Here is a 20,647-nt window from a genome sequence, read left to right on the forward strand (position 1 = left end):
ATATAATGTTAAGATTTACTGCAATCTTCTATGGTTTTTATCATATCACTTGAAAGCGAAAAAGTAAAAATTATCTAAGTAACAAAGTTTATTGCGTTCCGGGGTGACCGCAGCGAAGCGGGGTGAACGCTGCTAGTTATTGTATAAATATGATCAAACACAAGTACCGTGGGTTTTCGCAATATGATTTGATTGGGATCTGAGATACCCCACCAGACATTAATGTTAGTATTTTTTTTATTGAACGTTGTGAATGAGGTAGTTAATTTATTATATGTTTTAGCTTTTATATATATATATATATATATATATATATATATATATATATATATATATATATATATATATATATATATATAAAAGAGAACGCACAAATCCTTTGTTCCCTCATCACGCTAATACGGCTGAACCAATTTCTTTTATTTTTGGGGGGTTATTAGGATTTGGACCCTAGATGGTTTTTATCATATCACTTTAATTTTTAATTACCAGTGTCTTGAGATAATTGACCATTCAAGTGTCCATAACGTACAAATCCTTTGTTAGTTCATCATAGGTAAAAATAAACGTATTTATATGCAACCCGCATGACCGTGTCACTCGGCGGGTTAACATAAATGACAGGCGATATAATGTTAACATTTACTGCAATCTACTATGATAGATCACTTGAAAGCGAAAAAGTAAAAATTATCTAAGTAACAAAGTTTATTGCGTTCCGGGGTGACCGCAGCGAAGCGGGGTGAACGCTGCTAGTATATATATATATATATATATATATATATATATATATATATATATATATATATATATATATATATATATATATATATATATATATATATTATATATATATATATATATTAGATGATACTTAATAAATATTGGTTGTAGTGTGTTTTTGAGATTAAAATTTACTCGTAAACGTCAAGACAAGGAGAATGTTTAATCTTGAAGATATTTAAAAAAAAGATGAAATAAACGAGGCAATCGAAAGTGGTGTAAGTAAAGATCAATTGAAAGAGGTGTTAGTCAATCACTAATGACAAATCTTGTCTTGAGGAAATACATGACAGTGACGATGTGGAACCAGGAGGGGACAGCTATTTTCAGTGCAGTTTTACGTTGCATATCTGGAAATGAAAAAGAGAAAAGAAAATTCTTATCCAGCACCAAATTTCTCAACATGACACTAGTAAGTTCCAGGCCGGTATCCAGTTTTCCCAATTCTTGCTGCCCCCCTAAAATTGTCACGGTATGCTTGAAAATGAATTATAATGTGGTTGGATCGCTCCCCCCTTAACTTCAGCCGGGCCTCCCCTACATTTTTGGGCAGGCTACCGGCCTGATAAGTTCTCCGTATAATTGCATTTAATCGTTAAAAGAGTTCATATTATTCGGTAACTTTCTAATGCGAGGAAGAAACAAGAATACTAACTTAGCAATGGAATCAGAATTAAAAAAAAAAAAACACACACACACACAGAACAAAGTCAATAATAACGAAAGAAACAATTTTTCATCAGAGTAGTTAAGGACTAATAAGGTGTAATGAAGGTACTCTAGTTACCTGTTACTTAAAGCTGAAAAATTATAGTAGTATGGAAAACGACAAATCCATGACAATTCCAAAGAATATTTATGACTTGTAATGCTTCGTTCCAGTGGAGCATTACATATCAAATTTCCTAATGTTGCGTTCAACGGTTGACTAATAATTAAATGGGCATGAGAGAAAAAAAAATCTCGCTTACTATACGCTACGCTTTATACCAAACCTTCCCAATCAATGTGTCTGAAATTTTAAGACGAATTTTAGGCGAGTTTTCAGAAAGAATACTAAAAATCTTTCATGGGACATCCAGTAAAGGTAGGGCGATATTACAAGTTTTTAGTCTCTGTGCTTCTCTGACATTACTCGACATGCAATTTGTATTTAGAAAAGTTTGTTCGCTTAAGATTTAAAAAAAAAAAAAGTAAATGAAAATCGAATAAATGTGTCCTGAATAAGTGTTTCGGCGTTCACTAGTGTGCCATTAGTCAAAAATCATTCAGAATTACTACCCCCACACCAGTCTCCAAATACAACGAATCAAATCGTAATTAAAAGTTATCATTATCAATTCCTGACATTAATTACAGAGTACTTCTATTAACTAACATTTGTAAACCACTTGCGGTTGAAGTTTTATTGTATAGGGCTAACAAAAATAATGCTCTTTTTCATAAGTAGCTAATTCACACACATTTTTTAATTAGTTGTAAGGAACATTTTACAAAATTGTGTTATACGTATTTCTTACGCTTTCTTCCATAGAATTATTATGTTACATTGAAACACAGCTCTATCCCATCAGCAACAAATCAATCATCAATACCACTGTACTGAAGTAGCGTTTTGCAAGAAATAACATTAGGACAAAATACAGTGGAGTACCGGTAATCCGAACAAATTCGGGAGGAAAATTTTATTTTATTTTATTGGCGAAAATACGCAGTTTTAGGAAATTGAAATTTTAGGAAAATAAAGTGGACTTTCGTTAAATAGTTTTTTTTTCTTTAATACCTACGACAATTACACAAAGAAATAGAGTAAAGACATCTAGTTTTTAAAACATTTTTCCGTACAGTATATATACTGTAGTCAGAAAACGTGTTTTGAAATATTATATGCTATGTATTACAACACAATAGATCCATCCACCCGCTTCAACCGAGATTTTATTGTTATTCCGGCTAATCCGAACTGGGTTTGGCCCCAATTAGTTCGGATTAGTGGGACTCCACTGTACTGTCTATCTTGTGTGAGAGACTATTACATGAATCGACGGAAGTGTCAATGAATTTTTTTCGTATTGTGCCTTTCAGTTTACTAGTTGCGTCATCAACATAAGGATTGCACGTGTTTGTGTTAGTTTAGGACTATACAATTTATTAAAAAGCATGTGCTTCTCGAACTAAGTGAGGGTAATTGCACTCTTACCCTCTCGAAATGACCAATCTGTAATTCACCAATATTGCGAAGTTTAATCTTGTACCGACACTCTACATAACGAAATTGAGTCAAGTCCTGGAATTTAGATGACCACTCTAATGGACCTCATCGTCGTTTCCAGTGATGTAGGCAAGGTGGAGGGAGGGAGCTCAGTTACTTATTGTTATCTTCATGATGTAGCTATCAGGGAAAACCATCTTAATTTTCGCGAAAAGGAATACTTATATTACAAAGAAATTTAATAATAATTGTTTTCTAGACAATTGAAGTTACTTTCAAGAGATCTTGATTTTTGTATATCGTAACATGCAATTTTAATAGCATTTTGAACTGGGAGCCATAGAATTTCTCCTTTTTTTTTCCATCGGTCAGAGAGTTGGATTGCTTAGCCCTAAATTTTCGCTCTCCGAAAAAAATAAATAAATGGTGGTATATGGTTGACTGGGAATATGGTCTTTTCCAAAATCCAAGTATTTGATTTGAAGTTCGTTAGAAGAATAGGGCTATATGAATATGCCACTATTGAATCACTAAATTGTGAACAAGATTTGAAACTCGAGTACTTAATATGGTTAAAACGCTTATAGAAATAATATTTGTTCCTGATTTATTATGTACATACTATGCAATGTAATCTGTTGAGTTCTATTATTCCATTATTTATTTAATTATGTTACTATTATTATTAATATTTTAACTTTTGTACTCGAAAGCTTGACAGAGAACCACCATAATATCAAAAGTCAATTTTTAAAAAATAGAGATTATTATATTTGTCTTTTGTATAAATTTTCCATTTCAGAGAGATATGTTAACGTGGGGTAGGTATGTGTTCTCAACTATGTTACTGCAACCAGAAGAAAGGGGATACGGTTAGTAAATGGTAGAGCGCTTACCTCTGGTCTGTGGGGTCCCTGATTCAATCCCCGGCCAAGTAAGTTTGTGATGGATTACATCATGTCCGTGTGTTTTCTCGGGGTACTCGCACATTCTCATTCCACCATTTTTTCACCATTATTCACTTGCCTTAATCATTCATCTCCCTTAGCCTAAAGGGCATAATTGTGGAACGTTAAACTGGAAGATTGAAAGTATAAGGTAAGAACCCCGAACATGATACCCTAAAAGTTAAGATGCTATAACTGGTTAATTATAACATAAACAAACACTGTTGTTACTTTAATATATTCTGTGGAATGTCTAATTTACGATGCAAACTATTGGAATACATAAAAATATATCAATAAAAAATTATTGAAATATGTGACCAAAGTTGCTACACTGCCATTTTTATGAGGGGTACAGTAGTAGTGGTCCCCGTATATCTAGTCGAGTCAGCAAAAATTTTTATGACGTCATAGGTCAAAGGTCAATGACCTTGGCCCGGGGTCAATGACCTAGGGGTACCTAGGACCACCCCCTCTAAATTTTGGCAGGGGTACCTTGGCCCACCCCCTAAATTTTGGCAGGGGTACATAGGACCACCCCCCTTAAATTTTGGAAATTGCCAAATCTAAAAATTGGGTATGGTAGCCTAGGACCATAGTATGTACCTCTATCAGTATTGGGTGTCTATGTTGTTCCCTTTCATGGGTAAAAAATTGCCAAAAATTCAAATTTCGGGGGTTTTTGACCTAATTTATCCCCTTTGATGAGGTATTATTACCCTATATAGTTATATGGGCGTATACAGGGGTCCATTCCCTTTCATAAGACATGGGTACATTAATACACCCCTTGAAAAATTTGGGAGGGGTACCTTGGCCCACCCCTTAAATTTTGGAAATTGCCCAATTTAAACATTGGGTATTTTAGTACTGGACCCTAATATGTATTATGATAAATTTGGATGGTCCACCTCGTTCCCTTCTAGGGGTACAAAATTGCCAAAATATAAACGTAAGCAATACGTAGTACCACGTGTTTGGTTTCGACCCAAGTTATCCCCTTGGATGAGGTCCTATTACCTTATATGGTTATATGGTCATGTATAGGGGTCCATTCCCTTTCATAACATATGGGTATATTGGTGCACCCCTTTAAAAATTTGGGAGGGGTACATTGGCCCACCCTTAAATTTTAGAAATTGACCATTTTACATATTTGGTATAATAGTATAGGACCCTAATATATATATATTACTATAAATTTGGGTGGTCCACCTTGTTCCCTTTCATGGGTACGAAATTGCCAAATTGTTAGTACAACCACGTGTTTCGTTTTTGACCTAATTTATTCCCTTGGATGAGGTCCTATTACCTTATATGGTTATATGGTCATGTATAGGGGTCTATTACCTATCATAAGACATAGGTACATTTGTGCACCCCCTTTAAATTTTTGGGAGGGGTACCTTGGCCCACCCCTTTAATTTTGGAAATTACCCATTTAATATATTTGGTATTATAGTATAGGACCCTAATAGAGATTACTATAAATTTGGTTGGTCCACCTCGTTCCCTTCTAGGGGTACAAAATTGCCAAAATATAAACGTAAGCAATACGTTATACCACGTGTTTGGTTTTTGGTTGATTTTATTCTCTTTGATGAGGTGTTATTACCTTATATGTTCACATGAGCGTATACAGGAGTCTATTACCTTTCATAAGACATGGGTATATTGATGCACCCCTTTAAATTTTTGGGAGGGGTACCTTGGCCCACCCCTTTAATTTGGAAATTACCCATTTAATATATTTGGTATTATAGTATAGGACCCTAATAGAGATTACTATAAATTTGGTTGGTCCACCTCGTTCCCTTCTAGGGGTACAAAATTGCCAAAATATAAACGTAAGCAATACGTTATACCACGTGTTTGGTTTTTGGTTGATTTTATTCTCTTTGATGAGGTGTTATTACCTTATATGTTCACATGAGCGTATACAGGAGTCTATTACCTTTCATAAGACATGGGTATATTGATGCACCCTTTAAATTTTTGGGAGGGGTACCTTGGCCCAACCCTTTAATTTTGGAAATTGCTTAATTTCATCATGTGGTGTCATAGTACTGGATCCTAATATGTATCATGATAAATTTGGATGGTCCACCTCGTTCCCTTTTAGGGGTACAAAATTGTCAAAATATAAACGTAAGCAATACGTTATACCACGTGTTTGATTTTTGACCTAATTTATCTCCTTGATGAGGTCCTATTACATCATATAGTTATATGGTCATGTATAGGGGTCCATTCCCTATCATAAGACATAGGTACATTTGTGCACCCCCGGGAGGGGTACAATGGCCCACCTCTTTAATTTGGAAATTGCTCAATTAAACATTTGGTATTACAGTATAGGACCCTAATATGGATCACTATAAATTTGGGTGGTCCACCTCGTTCCCTTTTAGGTGTACAAAATTGACAAAATATAAACGTAAGCATTACGTTGTACCACGTGTTTGGTTTTGACCTAATTTATTTCTTTGGATGAGGTCCTATTACCTTATATGGTTATATGGTAATGTATAGGTGTTCATTCCCTATCATAAGACATAGGTACATTGATGCACCCCGGGAGGGGATTCGGTATCATAGTACAGGCCTCAACATGTATCATGATAAATTTGGGTGGTCCATCTTGTTCCCTTTCATGGGTAAAAATTGCTAAAATATAAACATAAGCAATATGTTGTACCATGTGTTTGGTTTTTGGCCCAATTTCTTCCCTTTGATGAGGTTCTATTACCTTATATGGTTATATGGTCATGTATATAGGTTCATTTCCTATCATAAGATATGGGTACGTTGATGCATCCTTTAAAATTTGGGAGGGGTATCTTGGCACATCCACTCGGTTTCAGAAATTGTTTAATATAAGCATTTGGTATCATAGTACAGGTCTTCAATATGTACCACTATAAATTTGGATGGTCCACATCGTTCCCTTTTCATAGGTAAAGAACTACCAAAAATCAAATTTCGGAGGTTATTGACCCCTATTTAGCACGTTATATGGTTTATTACCTTTATATGTTTATGTTCCCTTTTAAATTTGGGAATTATCGAATAACAAAATTCGGTAAACGTTTTCTAGGACCCGTTGGTATTCCTCTTATGGCCAAATATTCAAAATTTAAAGGTTATTGACCGGCTTTATTATTGAATAAGTACAGGATTTATTACTTTTTTCATAAGACACAGGTGTATTTGTGTACCAATCTTAAATTTTGGGAGGGGGTACATTTCTTATTGTCATATCAATAATTGGTAAATGTTCTTTGGGTAAATCATTGTGATCACGTGATCAGTTATTGACCTATGATGGGATTAGGAGTCCAGGACATTGGTACATTGAAACTTTGTAGGATAATTTGAGAATGCGTCATTGGTATTGATTATTACAGCCAAATATAAACGTAAGCAAGACGTTGTACCACGTGATTGACCTTGATGAGGTAGTGTACAGGGATACATAGCTAACCTTATTGAAACTTATGACTCATAGTCTTAAGGGAATACATGCTACAACACTGGCAAAGTTATTGTTGATGCAATTTGATTGGCTGATCACTATCTTTCGTGCAATCTGATTGGTTGATCACTATCTTTCGTGCAATCTGATTGGTTGATGAGTTTTAAATCTTTGCTGTATTCAGTTTTTAAGTTTTGTTTTACGTTTAAAAATCTTGTTTTTGTTCAACATTTTGCACTCAATGATAAATATGATCAAAACCGTTTATTTGTTAATCGAATAGTTAAAAACCGGATAAAGTTTGACGGTTAACCGTGAAACGTAAAAATTTTTTAGTTTGAATTTTTTTTTTGCTTGAAACATTTTGTTTGAAAATTCTTGCTTTCAAATTTTTTGTTTGAATTTTTTGTTTGAGAATTTTGTTTGAAATTTTTTTGACAACTTTTGTTTCAAAATTTTTTGTTTAAAATTTTTTGTTTGAAATTTTTTTTCGTTTCAAAATTTTGTTTAAAATTTTTGTTTGAAATTTTTTCGTTTCCAAATTTTTTGTTTGAAAAAATTTTTGTTTGAAATTTTTTTTTCAAAATTTCGTTTCAAAATTTTGTTTGAATTTTTTCGTTTGAAATTTTTTGTTTAAAAATTTTTCGTTTGAAATTTTTTCGTTTCAAAATTTTGTTTAAAATTTTTTTCGTTTCAAAATTTTGTTTGGAAAATTTTGTTTGAATTTTTTTCGTTTGAATTTTTTTTTCGTTTCAAAATTTTGTTTCAAAGATTTTTGTTTGAAATTTTTGTTTCAAAGTTTGAGTTGACATTTTTAAAAGTTTGTGCACCTATTAGTAAAGAACCGGAACTGTTTAGAACAAAAACCTTTGACAACATTATGGCGCAATAGTACACGTCAGAACCTGGGGTTGTACTTGAAATGAAAAAAACACAATTCATTGAAATGGATCATTTTATTACACTCCACATACATCCATACCAGATAGTGGTTCTGGATATTGTCGATACAATGTATTTTGAACTTCTTGCACTAGTTTGTCTTTAGCATATAATTTTAATTCCAGTTGAAGTCTTTTAAGGTCTAATGCAATATCAATTGGTGGAAACTCAATGTCCATTTGATCACAAATAAACTGTTTATCAATACAGGTATGCACCCAAGAACGATGTTGACAACCATCACAATATCTAGATACATGTTGTACAATATGCATAACACATTTTTCAAAATAGTACTTTTTCAGGAATATACTTGTTTTGTTGCACATTTCCACTGCATGTTTCACACACTGAAATACGCTGATAAATTTGTTCCATTCAGTTTGTGTTAGATACACCATGTTACGAGGGACATGGAATGTACTCTTTTTACGTAACAGCACCATCTTCTCTTCGAGGACTGTACGCAGCACAACTTCATGATTTGAGCCTAATGATTTGACTATGGTCACATTTAGCTCATCATGAAAATAATCGTTCATTTGGTCGATTCGTGAACATAATATTTGCCATTCTTCACAGGTCAGTTGTACACCAAATTGTTCTGCTTTGCCCAATCGAATCACAGGTTCAAATGTTCTAGCACTGATACCAATCATCACATGTTTTGTTTGAAATATATTTATTGGATAATAGCTTGCGAAGATGAACTCTTTATCGTTAGAAGTACACATCTTTCCTCCTGAAAAGCACTTGCTCAAATGATTTCGTGGGATGACACTGTATTTGCTGGTTTATAGTTATTGCTGACGTCATTGGTAAGGAATGTGCTGATTCATGATTTCATCACAGTTGCTGACGTCATGCCGACCAACCACATTCATACAACTACAGCTGACGTCATTGGAAAGAAATGTGCTGATTCATGATTTCATCACAATGGCTGACGAATCTGGCTGTATACTAAATTCAAGTTGATGACTTCGACCCAAGAATCCTTTGTAACATAAAGATACAGATCCAGTATTTAAGAAACGCAGCAGTTCTTCTTGTTTTGATGCCTCCATGGGTAAATATCTTGCTGGTAAAATTATATTCTTATCATTTTCAAGCTTCACTACGATTCTTACTCCAAACTTTGTAGGGATCATTTGGCTAGCTAAGATTCTATAAGGTACATTCTGTTGTAAATCAGTAATCTCGGTAAATGATTTCATCACATCACGTGTGTTTAGAAACTGCAGACAAGTAGCCATGATGACGTTATCATGAAAACTAACTCGAACGATACTTATATATGATGCAAAACTGATGACGTTGCATGATCATGTTCTGACGTGCACCACAATGTTGCCAGATGTTTTTGTTCTAAACAGTTCCGACTAGTGCATACCTGTATTGATAAACAGTTTATTTGTGATCAAATGGACATTGAGTTTCCACCAATTGATATTGCATTAGACCTTAAAAGACTTCAACTGGAATTAAAATTATATGCTAAAGACAAACTAGTGCAAGAAGTTCAAAATACATTGTATCGACAATATCCAGAACCACTATCTGGTATGGATGTATGTGGAGTGTAATAAAATGATCCATTTCAATGAATTGTGTTTTTTCATTTCAAGTACAACCCCAGGTTCTGACGTGTACTATTGCGCCATAATGTTGTCAAAGGTTTTTGTTCTAAACAGTTCCGGTTCTTTACTAATAGGTGCACAAACTTTTAAAAATGTCAACTCAAACTTTGAAACAAAAATTTCAAACAAAAATCTTTGAAACAAAATTTTGAAACGAAAAAAAAATTCAAACGAAAAAAATTCAAACAAAATTTTCCAAACAAAATTTTGAAACGAAAAAAATTTTAAACAAAATTTTGAAACGAAAAAATTTCAAACGAAAAATTTTTAAACAAAAAATTTCAAACGAAAAAATTCAAACAAAATTTTGAAACAAAATTTTGAAACAAAAAAATTTCAAACAAAAATTTTTTCAAACAAAAAATTTGGAAACGAAAAAATTTCAAACAAAAATTTTAAACAAAATTTTGAAACGAAAAAAAATTTCAAACAAAAAATTTTAAACAAAAAATTTTGAAACAAAAGTTGTCAAAAAAATTTCAAACAAAATTCTCAAACAAAAAATTCAAACAAAAAATTTGAAAGCAAGAATTTTCAAACAAAATGTTTCAAGCAAAAAAAATTTCAAACTAAAAAATTTTTACGTTTCACGGTTAACCGTCAAACTTTATCCGGTTTTTAACTATTCGATTAACAAATAAACGGTTTTGATCATATTTATCATTGAGTGCAAAATGTTGAACAAAAACAAGATTTTTAAACGTAAAACAAAACTTAAAAACTGAATACAGCAAAGATTTAAAACTCATCAACCAATCAGATTGCACGAAAGATAGTGATCAACCAATCAGATTGCACGAAAGATAGTGATCAGCCAATCAAATTGCATCAACAATAACTTTGCCAGTGTTGTAGCATGTATTCCCTTAAGACTATGAGTCATAAGTTTCAATAAGGTTAGCTATGTATCCCTGTACACTACCTCATCAAGGTCAATCACGTGGTACAACGTCTTGCTTACGTTTATATTTGGCTGTAATAATCAATACCAATGACGCATTCTCAAATTATCCTACAAAGTTTCAATGTACCAATGTCCTGGACTCCTAATCCCATCATAGGTCAATAACTGATCACGTGATCACAATGATTTACCCAAAGAACATTTACCAATTATTGATATGACAATAAGAAATGTACCCCCTCCCAAAATTTAAGATTGGTACACAAATACACCTGTGTCTTATGAAAAAAGTAATAAATCCTGTACTTATTCAATAATAAAGCCGGTCAATAACCTTTAAATTTTGAATATTTGGCCATAAGAGGAATACCAACGGGTCCTAGAAAACGTTTACCGAATTTTGTTATTCGATAATTCCCAAATTTAAAAGGGAACATAAACATATAAAGGTAATAAACCATATAACGTGCTAAATAGGGGTCAATAACCTCCGAAATTTGATTTTTGGTAGTTCTTTACCTATGAAAAGGGAACGATGTGGACCATCCAAATTTATAGTGGTACATATTGAAGACCTGTACTATGATACCAAATGCTTATATTAAACAATTTCTGAAACCGAGTGGATGTGCCAAGATACCCCTCCCAAATTTTAAAGGATGCATCAACGTACCCATATCTTATGATAGGAAATGAACCTATATACATGACCATATAACCATATAAGGTAATAGAACCTCATCAAAGGGAAGAAATTGGGCCAAAAACCAAACACATGGTACAACATATTGCTTATGTTTATATTTTAGCAATTTTTACCCATGAAAGGGAACAAGATGGACCACCCAAATTTATCATGATACATGTTGAGGCCTGTACTATGATACCGAATCCCCTCCCGGGGTGCATCAATGTACCTATGTCTTATGATAGGGAATGAACACCTATACATTACCATATAACCATATAAGGTAATAGGACCTCATCCAAAGAAATAAATTAGGTCAAAACCAAACACGTGGTACAACGTAATGCTTACGTTTATATTTTGTCAATTTTGTACACCTAAAAGGGAACGAGGTGGACCACCCAAATTTATAGTGATCCATATTAGGGTCCTATACTGTAATACCAAATGTTTAATTGAGCAATTTCCAAATTAAAGAGGTGGGCCATTGTACCCCTCCCGGGGGTGCACAAATGTACCTATGTCTTATGATAGGGAATGGACCCCTATACATGACCATATAACTATATGATGTAATAGGACCTCATCAAGGAGATAAATTAGGTCAAAAATCAAACACGTGGTATAACGTATTGCTTACGTTTATATTTTGACAATTTTGTACCCCTAAAAGGGAACGAGGTGGACCATCCAAATTTATCATGATACATATTAGGATCCAGTACTATGACACCACATGATGAAATTAAGCAATTTCCAAAATTAAAGGGTTGGGCCAAGGTACCCCTCCCAAAAATTTAAAGGGTGCATCAATATACCCATGTCTTATGAAAGGTAATAGACTCCTGTATACGCTCATGTGAACATATAAGGTAATAACACCTCATCAAAGAGAATAAAATCAACCAAAAACCAAACACGTGGTATAACGTATTGCTTACGTTTATATTTTGGCAATTTTGTACCCCTAGAAGGGAACGAGGTGGACCAACCAAATTTATAGTAATCTCTATTAGGGTCCTATACTATAATACCAAATATATTAAATGGGTAATTTCCAAATTAAAGGGGTGGGCCAAGGTACCCCTCCCAAAAATTTAAAGGGGTGCATCAATATACCCATGTCTTATGAAAGGTAATAGACTCCTGTATACGCTCATGTGAACATATAAGGTAATAACACCTCATCAAAGAGAATAAAATCAACCAAAAACCAAACACGTGGTATAACGTATTGCTTACGTTTATATTTTGGCAATTTTGTACCCCTAGAAGGGAACGAGGTGGACCAACCAAATTTATAGTAATCTCTATTAGGGTCCTATACTATAATACCAAATATATTAAATGGGTAATTTCCAAAATTAAAGGGGTGGGCCAAGGTACCCCTCCCAAAAATTTAAAGGGGGTGCACAAATGTACCTATGTCTTATGATAGGTAATAGACCCCTATACATGACCATATAACCATATAAGGTAATAGGACCTCATCCAAGGGAATAAATTAGGTCAAAAACGAAACACGTGGTTGTACTAACAATTTGGCAATTTCGTACCCATGAAAGGGAACAAGGTGGACCACCCAAATTTATAGTAATATATATATATTAGGGTCCTATACTATTATACCAAATATGTAAAATGGTCAATTTCTAAAATTTAAGGGTGGGCCAATGTACCCCTCCCAAATTTTTAAAGGGGTGCACCAATATACCCATATGTTATGAAAGGGAATGGACCCCTATACATGACCATATAACCATATAAGGTAATAGGACCTCATCCAAGGGGATAACTTGGGTCGAAACCAAACACGTGGTACTACGTATTGCTTACGTTTATATTTTGGCAATTTTGTACCCCTAGAAGGGAACGAGGTGGACCATCCAAATTTATCATAATACATATTAGGGTCCAGTACTAAAATACCCAATGTTTAAATTGGGCAATTTCCAAAATTTAAGGGGTGGGCCAAGGTACCCCTCCCAAATTTTTCAAGGGGTGTATTAATGTACCCATGTCTTATGAAAGGGAATGGACCCCTGTATACGCCCATATAACTATATAGGGTAATAATACCTCATCAAAGGGGATAAATTAGGTCAAAAACCCCCGAAATTTGAATTTTTGGCAATTTTTTACCCATGAAAGGGAACAACATAGACACCCAATACTGATAGAGGTACATACTATGGTCCTAGGCTACCATACCCAATTTTTAGATTTGGCAATTTCCAAAATTTAAGGGGGGTGGTCCTATGTACCCCTGCCAAAATTTAGGGGGTGGGCCAAGGTACCCCTGCCAAAATTTAGAGGGGGTGGTCCTAGGTACCCCTAGGTCATTGACCCCGGGCCAAGGTCATTGACCTTTGACCTATGACGTCATAAAAATTTTTGCTGACTCGACTAGATATACGGGGACCACTACTACTGGTACCTAATAAGAGACCCTGGCTTTTTGTGTAATCTTAAAAGAGTTATTTTATTAATTCACCATTCAACACTATCTTTAATCCAAATCCTGTGATGGCACAAAAAAAAAAATAAAACGTTACACTTTCAATCTAACTCACTTTCTTCAATTTTAGAATATACGCACTGTAAAATTTTACACTTTTTGGGCGTATAAACTGCAATGATTTCTGATCACTTTTTTTAATGTTCAAAAATGTACCAAATGTGAAGAAAAATGTCCAAAATGACAGTACAATGCCAACGAAATCACTGGCTCTATGTACAGGACTAACTCTAAGAGACTATTTTGTGAATACAGAAATGTCGATAGAAATGAGCTCCTAATATAAGACCCATTATTACTATACGGGTCACATTATGAGACTAGTCTTATATACTGAATTGTCTCATAATAAGACATTCGACCGATAAACAAATGACTAAGGCCACCTCAAATATAAGTGAAAGAAAATCGGTAACTCATTACACGTTGCAATACGCATATTCACTGGTATAAAAGAAAGTAAAGATAGAATTAACATCAATTTATCTTCTCCATTTTCAGCGCCTGATGTGTGCACGTTAAGAAAACTTTGTAGGGGCGCAATTTCTTCCAGCCTCCACTATACTAACAACTTTCCACATAACGAGCTCACGTGACTTCCGGTGCTGTGGTGGGCCATTTCCTTTTGTTTTAGCTTGCTTCCACTAGGTTGCAGCTCTTGCTTCACAAGATAGATAGGGGTCTCAATTTAGGTGCCTATCCTTACATTAGGGGTTCTTACCCTAACTAGAAGAATGAGGTCCCTTGCAAAAATTGTCGAACTTACGAAGTGTTATTAACGCAATTTATTGCATTTTATTTAAAGTAGTTTTCCCTACATAGAGTTGATAGTAGAAAACTTAATGGAAACATAGGCATGCTTAGTATATTATTTCGTATGGGGTAGTTGAGAAAAAAAATCAGAAATCGTATTCAGTATATGATGTACTGCCTCGGTAAGCCAGAAATCTATCCAGTCCGTAGTACCTTGAAAATATGCGTCCAATATGATAAGAAAACCAATATGAAGTAACTTTCAGATTAGCTAACAAAATTCAGAAAATTTTATTAATGGAAACGTATAAAACGACATATACATAGCAGGTTGACACTATCATTTAAAGTTTGCATTATTTTAGTTATGTTACTATATTTCTTTTATATTTATTTCTCATCTGTTAACATTAAAAACAAATGGGTGCGCTTAAGTGGTGTATCACTTAAATTTTTTCTCACGTTTCTAAATCAATATAAGAAGTAAAATTAAATAATGTGTTGGCAGATGAAAATATTATCAATAAGGATACATTATAGTTAGGTGAGAGAGGGGGAATACCGAACACTTAAGAATATCGACTTTTTTCTAGAAGACTGTAAACCACGAACAAAAATTTTCTAGGGTAAATGAAAGAATGATGTCTTGTGCTTTAAACAGATATAATGTTTGCTCATTATTCTAAATAATAGAGAGTATATGAATATTTATAGAAGACATACTAAAATTCGGATTTACCCTACTAGTGGGGTAAGTCCGAAGGAGCTACTTACAGTAATGTAATTTATAGAAAATGACATACACTGTATATAATATTACATTGACGAAATATCACTGACAAAATATGAATATGACTGACAAAAGTCTATATGAACTTAACATGTGAATGAAAAACAGATTACACCATAGCGTTTCCCACTAAATGTTTTAATATACGTAAATGTGCTGTCCTAATGTTTGTAACAGACAAAACATGAAAACCTTACAGATCACTGTAGTCCCACCCTGATACTACTACAAAGTATATTTCTTTTAGCAGCACAGGTCCAAGTAGAGTTACAATTGTGCAGGTTTCGCACTTCACTGTTGACTTACCTACTCACTTTTGCACGGCACAGATCACAAGTATAGGCTAATTGGATCCCGAGGTTTCTGGGTCGAAGTCATTACAATCCTCGTGGCATCAGTTCTTACACTTGTCGCACTAATCCATTTCTCAGGAGGATCGAAGTACAGTTTCTTGCAGAAGATGCAGCAATAATCTTCATTCAATTACCCGCCTTCATCCATTAAAATCAAGTTAGAATGGAAACAAGGAACTTCTGTTCGCCTTTACCCCACTCTGTACTTGAGTGGAATATTTCAGTTCCAGCCTGAACAAAGCAGAGCAATATTGATATGATGTTACACATCAGTAACTCTATCTTCAGCAATGTCAATCATAAAATATTATTGCCAAAACCATAATGTTATTTGTGCTACGTGGCTACAACTACTCACTTACCTTTATAGCACGAAGGTGTCAAATTGTTTTCTGTGAATTTTTCATACACGCACAGAGGGTCCTTACACGTAACTATTTACCGTACAAAACCGTTACATGAAGAAAAAAATTAGTACTTCAGTTCACTTCGCAGCTTTGAAAGTTTCTGGAAATTGCAGTGTTCGGAATTACCCGCCGTTCGGCTTTACCCCTCGCTCCCCTAGTATGTCGCGCTTTAAAATTTAAAATAATAATAATAATTAAATTGTATTGTTCAATCTACTATGGTATATTATCTAAACTACTATTCCCACATACATTATTTGTATTTATAATTTACTTTCATAAATCTGTTAGAATAATTCCTATTTTATACAGGCAACTATACAATTAAGAAGCGTACGCGCCTTTGGCGTGGAGGACCCGGGTTTGATTCCACGTTAATCAGTAGGTCCACGTCTCATATAGCCTCGCTGCTGAACGGGACGCTAAACTCTCGAAATCAGATCAACTATACAATTGAGAACGAGCACTGAAGCTTTGTTTACAGAGAACAATCATGGTTGAAAATGCAGGGGTTAATTGACATCGTAGTAATACACTCGTAGTAAATATACTCGTAAATACACTCGTAGTAAACTAATGGTGGTCCATGATTGCTAGTTTCGTTTCAGGGACGCTGAAATGATAGACGAAAATCAAGGAGTCCTGAAAACAACTGCAGTTGTTGAAGAAATTATTACTATTATTTTTTTCTGAATTTTAAATGTTTCTTTTGCGGAGATCAGGCATAAAAGGATCAAAAATGAGCTAGAAGTGCTGGAGGATCACTGACTAGAAAATGAATTAAGCTGAACAGGAAGATACCGTATTTGTGAGCCTCTCCGTTATATTTTTCTGTCTGCGTCACTGATCCTTTCTCCCTCATTGTGAAGTACATAGCCAACCATGATCTGACTCATAACGCATTCTGTGATGGTGAACTATCCTTCTGGAAGCAAACTTTGGTATGTTCAGCTATGGCCACAATTGTATCTTTTCTGGTTAGATAAATTATGCCATGTTGTCAGATTACTAATGAAATATTTATTTATGAAATATGAACAAAATCGCTAGAGTCGTTACTGAGAAAATCTTCAAAAAGAAACCCAGGAATGAACTATTCCTCATAATATTTTTCAGAACAAATGAAGTACGATTTATTATCAGGTTATTAAAGAAATTATTCATTTATGAAATAGGAACATCACCTAAATTGGTTTTGAGAAAGTCGTACGAAAAAACTCATCTTTAAGAATATATATAGTAACTACTGGTATTCCTTGTATTTTTTTTCAGAATAAATCATTTATACCATATTGGCAGGTTATTAATGAAATATTTAATTATAAAATAAGAAGAAAATCGCAGATTTCGTTCCTGAAAAACATTCGAAAAAGCTCATTCCTCGTAGATTTTTTAAAAAGGACAAATGAGATGCCACATTGCCAGGTTATTATTTAGTTAGGAAATGTTAGCAAAATAGTCTCATCTTTGAAATAAAAAGCCTGAAAAGAAATCATTTAGACCAGAAAAATGACTTATACTGCAGTACAGAAATATGTTATAATAAAATGTTGATATATGAAAATGTTTAAAATTTGGTTATGTTAGGCCTCTAGGCGAATGTTGAACATTATGGCGTGTAGTCGAATGTTGTACGATATGACCTCTAGCAGAGTGAACATGTTTACACTAAGAAGAAAGAACGGACAGAAGATATTCAAAAATCACTTTTTTCGGTATGTAGAGGCCATGAAACGTGTAAATCCATATAAAATTTCGAATTCGATTATTTTTACAATTCGCCATACTTTCTTCTCTCCTATCTTCGCCCGAAAGAAAAAATTAGTGTTGATTCTGGTCAGACACGTAAGTAGGAATTTATTTGGAAGGCCCAAAGCTATTCGAGGGGGTCCAAATTAAATATCAGGTTAAATTATTTTTAAATTTGTAAAATCATCGATAAAAATAGAGTACATTAATAGAAAAGTTAGAATTTTGGGGAATTTGCACTCAGGACTCACAATGGAACATCTTATATTGATAGTAGCATTGACCAGTCAAACAATGTGCAATCGAAAGAGGAGTGAAGAAAAGTGAGAAATCCAAAGTTGTACTGGCCGATACAGAGAAACATAGGAGATACAGAGGAAAGAAGGATCTAGAATCATGTGAAGATAGCAATGAAAAAAATACACTGACACAGGAAGAACTTGAAAATGATTAAAGTAATCAAAAATGACATTTGCACAACAGCATTGTACCCACACTGCATTGTAAGCAAACATTGTACCCACAGACATGCTCAATAACATCATCAGATAATGTAGTGTTCCCAACTGAGCACAAAATTTGTTAAAGTTTTGTTAAATGGCACGGAACACAAATTATAACATATACAAAATTTAATTATGAGTAGAACCATACCTGTGAAGTCGTGATGTACAGTGTTGCCAACGTTTAAAGATAGTCCTATATCAATTTCTATATGAAGTTTTTTGTGTTGTGTTTCATACTATTCTGATTTTCCACTTGCGCAAAACTGCTTCGACACTGTGCTTCGTCCCTTACTTTCGTACTTCAGTGATTATATTCTTGTTTGTGGCCTCATATTTTGGTTTTAACTAGTTCCAGTCGTGTATTGTATGTACTCTTCTGCATCCAAGATTCATGTAGGAATTCATATAGACCTATCCTCAAACGTTGGCAATACTGTACATCAAGACGTCATAGGTATGGTTCTACTCATAATTAGATTTGCTAGACGTTATAATTTGTGTTCCGTGCCATTTAACAAACCTTCGTTTTGTGCTCAGTTAGCAACACTGCATTACATATGATGTTATTGATCTTATCTGTGGGTACAATGTTTGCTTACTATACTGTTGTGTAAATGTCATTTTGATTACTTTAATCATTTTCAAGTTCTTTCTGTGTCAATCTATCTTTTGCATTGCTATCTTCACATGATTCTAGATACTTCTTTCCTCTGTATCTCCTGTGTTTCTGGGTGTCTGCCCGTAAAACTTTGGATTTCTCACTTTTCTTCACTCCTCTATCGATTGCACATTGTTTCACTGGTTAACGCTACTATAAATATAAGATGTTCAATTGTCACTCTCTGCGTACATCCTTGTTTCTAGTGGACCCAGTGTTGGTATCATTATGTATCTTATCTTTGGAGTATATAATTTTTACTTACGTCATTGAGAGCAGGAGTGTAGCCAGCCTGATTTCTTAGGAGGGGCATAAATGAATACTGAGGGGGCAATGACAAAGACATCAAAGAACACCATAAAATTGTATATTTATTTAGTATTTGCAGAATCTGTGACAGCTATACCTTCTTTTATACATAATATCCTATATTGACAATATTACAGTACACAAATTCAAGATTAAAAACATTGATCATTAACATACAAAGATTTAAAAAAAAAAATCACGATGCTATACAATTGAGGTGCTTGAAGCAATCTAGTGTTATGCCACATTTAAAAAAATAAGATTTCACTATTTTTAGGATCCTTGGATATCTTATGGTCCGTTGCTGTTGGCAAGTATTTCAAAAATCGAAATTAGACGGTAGCAAATTTTGTAAGTGCTTTCTTTGCTTCTATTGCTTTACATTACTTCAAATTGCATTTTCCTCAAGACAACTTCGCGTAAACGTGGCATAGCACTATATTGCCCCAAGCGCCTCAATTCAATTAAATCTTTCTTGGACTTTAAAGTTGACAAGGTACCTAATGGCGATAGACTCGTTGTTTTTCTCTGGTTTCGTCCGCACGCAGGAACAAAATGTACTTTCGTTTGCTTCGTTCACTATTTTCCCCACAAATTCGTAAATAAAATTGCAAGAATTTCACTGGTTTTGAGTCAGTTTGAAAATTTCCTTTAATGTTATTTTTAGAGGGAGCAAAAGATAATTTAGGGGGGCAGTGCCCCCTTTAGCACCTCCCTGGCTACGGGCCTGATTAATGGATATATATATACACTGTATCTTACCACAGCTAAATTATGTAGTTTAAATTTTCTTGCAGGTTAACACTCGTCTTCTGTTTCGATTTTTCTTCTATCTTTTTCATAATCTGTATCTTTAGTCCTTTATAATACTCTTTCAGTAGATCGCAAAGATATAGGTTTGTTTTAGACACCACTAACTTTAATAAAACAGATTAGCTTACAAAATATAGACCAATTCGTAGGTGACTATTTCTAGCTAATGTATGATACATTTTACCGAATTCTGGGCAGAG

This window comes from Thermobia domestica, chromosome 9 (assembly GCF_964235325.1).
Source record: "Thermobia domestica chromosome 9, izTheDome1.hap1.1, whole genome shotgun sequence".
NCBI lineage: Eukaryota > Metazoa > Arthropoda > Insecta > Zygentoma > Lepismatidae > Thermobia > Thermobia domestica.